General features: G+C 49.5%; 1 protein-coding gene across 1 annotated transcript in view; it reads right to left on the reverse strand.

Annotated features, from left to right (window-relative positions):
- SLC39A3 (solute carrier family 39 member 3) overlaps positions 1–2,444 on the reverse strand; it is a 12,582-nt gene extending 10,138 nt beyond the window's left edge. The window contains exon 1 of the mRNA XM_017885124.1: positions 2,313–2,444. The gene's annotated coding sequence lies outside the window, so the exon portion shown is untranslated. The remainder of the gene's footprint in view (positions 1–2,312) is intronic.
- Between the last annotated feature and the right edge of the window lie 5,350 nt (positions 2,445–7,794).

Below are 7,794 nucleotides of genomic sequence, written 5' to 3' on the forward strand. Positions count from 1 at the left end.
GTCATGTTAGCCAGGATGGTCTCGATCTCCTGACCTCGTGATCCGCCCGTCTCGGCCTCCCAAAGTGCTGGGATTACAGGCTTGAGCCACCGCGCCCGGCCAGTTCTTCAGTTTTAGAACTCGTACTGGTTTTCTTTGCTTCTCAATCTACAGACAACTGTGGGATCTTGTAAGCATGTAAGTTAATACTTAATAAATTATCATTTATATATATAACTATTCCATTAGTTGTGTCCCTCTAGAGAACCCTGACTAATACACTGTCTCAAAAAAAAAAAAAAAAAGTTCATGAAAACTAAAAAAAAATCCAGGCGGGGTGCGGTAGCTCACACCTGCAATCCCAGCACTTTGGGAGGCTGAGGCGGGTGGATCACCTGAGGTCAGGAGTTCAAGACCACCCTGGCCAACATGGTGAAACCTCATCTCTACTGAAAATACAAAAATTAGCCGGATGTGGTGGCTGACGCCTGTAATCCCAGCTACTCGGGAGGCTAAGGCAAGAGAATCGCTTGAACTCAGGAGGCGGAGTTTGCAGTGAGCCAAGATGGCACCACTGTACTCCAGCTTGGGTGACAAGAGCAAAACTCCGTCTCAAAAAAATAAATAAATAAACAAACTAAATAAACTCTAAAATTCCACTCCTCAGTCTCCCTGGCCACATTCAAAGTGCTCAGTAGTCACACAAGCCTACTTGACTGCTTTGGTTATCATATTTGACAGCAAAGGGAACACTCTTGTCACTGTAGAACGTTCTATTGGATGGTGGTGGTTCATGGCTTCCCCATGCCCCAAAATAAAGTCTAAACTCTGTACCCTGAGGCTGAGGCTCTGCACGACAAGCTGCTGCCTCGCCTTGGCCCACACTGGTCCTTTCTGTGCCAAGCTCGTTCATGCCTCAGGACCTCTGGTTCTCTTCTCTCCACCTGGAACACTGCTCTCTCCTGACTTTCCAGTGATGCCTCCTTCTTCTCTCTTGCTTCACTGCATCCAGGACCCCTTAAAAGGGCCTCCCTCAGCCAGGCGTGGTGGCTCATGCCTGTAATCCCAGCACTTTGGGAGGCTGAAGTGGGCAAATCACCTGAGGTCGAGAGTTCAAGACCAGCCTGTCCAACACAGTGAAACACTGTCTCTACTAAAAATACAAAAATTAGCTGTGTGTGGTGGTGGGCACCTGAAATCCCAGCTACTCGGGAGGTTTAGGCAGGAGAATCACTTGAACCCAGGAGGTGGAGGCTGCAGTGAGCCAAGATCACGCCATTGCACTCCAGCCTAGGTGACAGAGTAAGACTCTGTCTCAAAAAAAAAAAAAAAAAAATTAGCTGGGCATGCTGGTACGCGCCTGTAATCCCAGTTACTCGGGAGGCTGAGGCAGGAGAATCACTTCAACCCAGGAGGTGGAGGTTACAGTGAGCCGAGATCGCGCCATTGCACTCCAGCCCGGGCTGCAGAGTGAGACTCCGTCTCAAAAAAAAGAAAAAAAAAAAGGAGCCTCCTTCTCTGACCGTGGCTGACTCCCGCCCTAAACCATATCCCTGAACCCGCCGGAAGGCCTGGTGCACAACAGACACTAAAAAACCGCTGGCTGAACACAGGGAGGAGCGGAAGCCTGTGGGCACTGATAAGGGCCGCATTACCTGATGCAATGGCCCAAAATGGAGTCGGTTTCACCCTGGACCCCAAAATGTCACCATTCTTAGGAGGAATCTCAGCTCCTCCCCTGGTCCTTGAGTTTTCCCCAACTGGGATTTCTCCCCCATCATCAGCGCCAAGCGTCTCATGGCCCCGCTACCTCCCTGCATTCAGGTCTTCGGGTCACTGCTCAGATGTCTCCACTCACAGCCTTCCCCGCCCCCTTCCCTGGTGTTATTTTCTTTTATGTTGTGCTGCAGAAGGGAACTAGGAATTACATTATTTTAAGTCGATTGAAGTCTTCCCGCCCCCCACCCCCCAGGCGGTGAGTTGGGCGGGACCAGGCTGTCTGTCTTGCTCTGGGCCAGCTGCACCCAGCGCAGAGCCAACCAGGCACACAGTAGGCGCCCAATAAAGACCTGTCCGGCATCTGGATGCCTCAGGCTGCACAGTGAAGGTGAGGGTGGCCTGCACGCTGTCAAACTGTAGGCTGCTCGGGCCGGGATGCGGAGGGCGCGGGCTCATTCATTCAATCAGCACTTATTGAGCGCCTTCTGTGTGCCTCGCGCTGCCAGATACCGGAGTCGGGCCTCGGCTAACGTGCGGGTAGAATCCACCAGACCACTGGCCGCCCAGCGCCGCCCCGCCCCGCCGCCCCGGGTCCTCTCTCAGCCCGCACCTACCTCCCGGGGAACCTTCGTCCCCCGACAGGCGCCGCTCCCCGCCCAACCGCCGCGTAGTCTCGACCCCACAGACGCGGCCTGGAGAGGCCCCGCTCAGCGCGGCTGGCCCACGCCCCGCCCACGCCCCTGCCCATTGGCCTCCCTGAGAGCTGCTGGCAGAACTTTCCATACTATTGGCTGCGGAACCTGCCACTCATATGCGACTCCACCTCTTCTACCGGCACAGGAAAGGGGTTTCCTCCCGCTGAGCGGCGGGCGCAGCCACCAAGCGGCCCCGACGGGAAACTCGGATCGGCGAGGAACGGTTCCGGCAGGATTGGGTTTCCAGAGCTGTCCAGGGGCATCTGGTGCTGAACCCCGCTTGGAAGGAGCTTGGAGGTGTGGACGGGAAGTGATTTCCAACGCAAGCGGCTCCTCTCTCAGCGTCCTCGCTGCTGATCCCCTTACGGACGGCTGAAGAAGCAGCTTCATCCCTTCAACAAATCTCTGTTGATAGGCAGGAGAAATAAGTCCAAGAGACCGACAGTACATCACAGTGGCTACAGCTCGTAACAATGTATTGCATACTGCAAAATTGCTAAGAAAGTAGATGTTACATGTTCAAACCATGAAAAAATAAGTATACGAGGGAACGCATAAGTTAAAAACCAAATCTTGGCAGGGCGCAGTGGCTCACACTTGTAATCCCAGCACTTTAAGAGACCAAAGCGGGAGGATCGCTTGAGTCCAGGAGTTCAAGGCCAGCCTGGACAGCATAGTGAGACCCTATCTCTAAAAAAAAAAAAAAATTTTTTTTTTTAGACAGAGTCCTGCTTTTGTCACTCAGGCTGGAGTGCAGTGGTGCGATCTTGGCTCACTGCAACTTCCAACTCCCGTGTTCAAGCGATTCTCCTGCCTCATCCTCTCGAGTAGACGCAATTATAGTCGCGTGCCACCACTCCAGCTAATTTTTGTGTTTTTAGTAGAGACGGGGTTTCACCATGTTGGCCAAGCTGGTCTCAAACTCCTGACCTCAGGTGATCCTCTTGCTTTGTGCTCCCAAAGTGCTGGGATGACAGGCATGAGCCACTGCACTTGGCCTGATGACTTGATTCCAACAAACAGAAAATGGCAAGCGAATAGGATGTCATTCTGCGATTAGGCTCTGAGAGACTGTGACTTCTGTTTTCCTAGCAGAGCCTGTCTCTCACCTTCTCAGCCTACACGCCTTGACAAAGCAAGCTAAGATGCTGGAGAGATCCACAGGGTAAGGAACTGAGAGTGTCCTCCAGCCAACGGTCAGCAAGGCAATGAGACCCTCAGCACAACAGCCCATAAGGAACCAAATGCTGCCTACAGTCATGAATATTATCATGGAAGAGGGTCCTGCTCCAGGTGAGCTTTTGATTGACTGCTTCACTTCAATTGCAACCTTTGAAAGACCCTAAAACAGGGCTGTATACAGTGGCTCACGCCTGTAATCCCAGCACTTTGGAAGGCCGAGGTGGGCAAGTCAGTTAAAGTCAGGAGTTTGAGACCAGCCTGGCCAAGATGGCAAAACCCCATCTCTACTAAAAATACCAAAATTAGCTGGGCATGGTGGCGGGCACCTGTAGTCCCAGCTATTCAGGAGGCTGAGGCATCAGAATCATTTGGACCTAGGAGGCAGAGGTGACCGTGAGCTGAAATCATACCGTTACACTCCAGCCTGGGCAACAGAGTGAGACCCTGTCTCAAAAAAAAAAAAAGGAAGAGGACGGGCGCAGTGGCTCAAGCCTGTAATCCCAGCACTTTGGGAGGCCGAGACGGGCGGATCACAAGGTCAGGAGATCAAGACCATCCTGGCTAACATGGTGAAAACTCGTCTCTACTAAAAATACAAAAAAAAACTAGCCGGGCGAGGTGGCGGGCACCTGTAGTCCCAGCTGCTTGGGAGGCTGAGGCAGGAGAATGGCGTGAACCCGGGAGGCGGAGCTTGCAGTGAGCTGAGATCTGGCCACTGCACTCCAGCCTGGGCGACAGAGCGAGACTCCGTCTCAGAAAAAAAAAAAGGAAGAAAGAGAGAGAGAGAGAGAAAGAAAGGAAAGAAAGAAAGAAAGAGAGAGAATGAAAGAAGGAAAGAAGAAAAGAAGAAAAGAAAGAAAGACAAAGACCCTGAAAACAGAAGACCCATATGAACTGCACCTGAATTCCTGATCCAGAGAAACTGAGATAATAAATGCTGTTTCAAGCCACTTAGTTTTGTGTTTGCTTGTATTTTGAGAGAGGGTCCTGCCCCATCACCCAGGCTGGAGTGCAATGGTGCAATCATAGCTCACTGTAGCCATGACCTCCAGGGCTCAAGCAGTCCTCCCATCTTAGCCTCCCGAGTACCTGGGAGCATGTGCCACCATGCCTAGCTAATTTTTTACCTAATGTCACACAAGCCAGTCTTGAATGCCTGGATTCAGGAAATCCTCCCACCTCAGCCTCCCAAAGTGCTGAGATTACAGGCATGAGCCACCATGCCTGGTGGCACTAAGTTTGGGGGGAATATTGTCATATGGCAATAGATAACTAATACACCTACATACCAGAAAAACTATAGGTCATACTAAGTTCTGTGAAGAAAGAAAGAGAGAGACTTCTGTGCAGGAATTAGCCAAGTCAAATATACTGAGAAGGCTGGGTGCGGTGGCTCACACCTGTAATCCCAGCACTTTGGGAGGCTGAGGTGGAGGACTATAGAGATAGAGGAACCATTAGAGAGTCAGGAGATATAAGAATAGCCTAGAGAAAAACATGAAGTGAAAAAAGAAATACTCTACCAAAAATATAAAAATTAGCAGGTAGGCCCGGGCGCGGATGGCATCAAGCCATGAATCCAAACCAAAAAACGAAAAAAAAAAAAAAAAAGGCGACAAATAACAAACAAAAAAAAAAAAGAAAAAAAAAAAAAAAAAACAAAAAAAAAAAACAAAAACAAAAAAAAAAAGAGAAAACAAAAAAAAAAAAAAAAAAAAAAAAAAAAAAAAAAAAAAAAAAAAAAAAAACAAGCCAGATTTGGGAGGCCGAGAGGGCGGATCCGAGGTCAGGGGACTCGAGACATCTGGCTAACACAGTGAAACCCGTCTCTACTAAAATAAAAATCTAGCCGGGCGAGGGTGGCGGGCGGCTGTAGTCCAGCTACTCCAGGAGCTGAGGCAGCGAGAACGGCGTAAACCGGTGAGGCGGAGCTTGCAGTGGCTGAGATCCGGCCCACTGCACTCCAGCATAGGCGCAGAGCAGATCCGTCTCAAAAAAAAAAAAAAAAAAATTAGCAGGTCCAGGCCAGAGCGCAGTGGCTCATGCTGTAAATAGCACTTTGGGAGGCTGAGGGGGAGATCATGAGGATCAGGAGATCGGAGACCATCTTGGCTAATACAGTGAACCCCATCTCTACTTAAAAATACAAAATTAGACCAGGTGTAGGTGGCGGGACCTGTAGTCCCGGCCTACTCGGAGGCTGAGGCAGAAGAGAAATTGCATGACCAGGAGGTGAGCTTGCAGTGAGCGAGATCACACACTTGCACTATAGCCTGGTGTGACACAGCAAGACTCTGTCTCAAAAAAAAAAAAAAAAAATTAGCAGGGCGTGGAGGTGGGCACCTGTAATCCCAGCTACTCGGGAGGCTGAGGTAGGAGAATCGCTTGAACTTGTGAGGTGGAGGTTGCAGTGAGCCAAGATCATGCCACTGCACTCCAGTCTGGGCAGCAGAACAAGGCTCCATCCCAAAAAAAAAAAAAAAAAGTACTGAGAAGTAGGGAGAGGAGACAGGATAGTTGACAAAAAGATGGAGAAGGGTTTGCTGCATTTGAGGAGTTGGAAAGCCAGCCTGGCTAAATGTCCGTGAGCAGTGGGGAGATGGGAGATTAGGGACAGTCCCGTAGCCCGTGCTGTGGAACTTGGATGTTACCGTAAGTGCAGTGTGATTCACTGAAGGATGTTAAGTAGGTGAGGGTTGTCATCTAATTTTATGTCCTAAGATTATTTCGACTCGTGTGTAAAGAAAGCCTGAATTATAGAGAAGCAAGAATGGAAGCAGGGAGACTACTTCAGAGTCCTCTGGGCAAGAGTTGGGCTGGGTGCCTTGGCACACGCCTGCAATCCTAGCACATGGGGAAGCCAAGGAAGGAAGATCGCTTGAGCCCAGGAGTTCGAGACCAGCCTGGGCAACATAGTGAGACTATCTCTATTTCTAAGACTTGATGGTAGTTTAACTGAGGGCATTGACAGGAGAAAGGACAGTGAGTGAGTTTGAGAAATATTTTGGAGGGTGAATTGACAGGACTTGGCACTGGTTTGTCTGTGTGGGTTGCAGGAGAAGGAGGTGTTGGGGATGACTTCTGGTTTTCTGCTTTGTGCCATCGGATGGATTCTGGTGCTCACTAAAATAGGAAAGACCGGAGGAGGCACAGAGATTGAAGGCGTCAAAAGACAGAGTTCAGTTTTGCAGAGGCTATAAATGAGACATCTACAAGTTCTTAGCATTTAATGCCATTTTCTGCCTGCGTGGAGCTGACATCGTCTTGTGGAACACGCAGTTTGTGGTAGCTATTTTTATTATCAGATGCAGAGTGATCCGACTCTGTTTCTGTTTCCCATAACTCATGACAAGAAAAAGATGGCTTGTAACACGAGCACACCAGGTAGACGCTACAGGACGACTACTTCCTAAGGGGAATTCACAGCATGCGATATTTATTCATGATTGTTTGGCGAATCAGGCTGCTCAGAGAAGGAGCTACGTAAGCTTTGAGCTTTGATTCATTCAGCATGTGTTTTTGAAAACCTCCTGGCCGGGCACGGTGGCTCAAGCCTGTAATCCCAGCACTTTGGGAGGCCGAGACGGGTGGATCACGAGGTCAGGAGATCCAGACCATCCTGGCTAACACAGTGAAACCCCGTCTCTACTAAAAAATACAAAAAATTTGCCGGGCGAGGTGGCGGGCGCCTGTAGTCCCAGCCACTCCGGAGGCTGAGGCAGGAGAATGGCGTGAACCCGGGAGGCGGAGCTTGCAGTGAGCTGAGATCTGGCCACTGCACTCCAGCCTGGGCGACAGAGCGAGACTCCGTCTCAAAAAAAAAAAAAGAAAGAAAAAGAAAAAAGAAAACCTCCTATGCACCAGAAGCTATGTAGGAGCAGGTGTCTTCAGAGTGCAATAGAAAAAAACACTAAACAATAAAATAAAATAAAAGCAGCACAGTGACACATGCCTATCATCCCAGCACTCTGGGAGGCTGAGGTAGGAGGATCTCTTAAGCCCAGGAGTTGGGAGACAAGCCTGAGCAAGATGATGAGACCTTATCTCTCTCAAAAAAAAAAAAAAAAAAAAAATACTGACACATTTGACTGCATTGAGTATTTCAAAAATCTTCCATAGTAAAAAAACACCATGAATGGGTTTAATAGACAAGAAACAGGCTGGGAGAAAAATGTTGATATTATAGGAGACAGAGCCCTTGATAGAAAATAAACATCCT

The sequence above is a fragment of the Rhinopithecus bieti genome, unplaced genomic scaffold, assembly GCF_001698545.2.
Source record: "Rhinopithecus bieti isolate Rb0 unplaced genomic scaffold, ASM169854v2 scaffold_13262, whole genome shotgun sequence".
In the NCBI taxonomy this organism is placed as follows: Eukaryota; Metazoa; Chordata; class Mammalia; order Primates; family Cercopithecidae; genus Rhinopithecus; species Rhinopithecus bieti.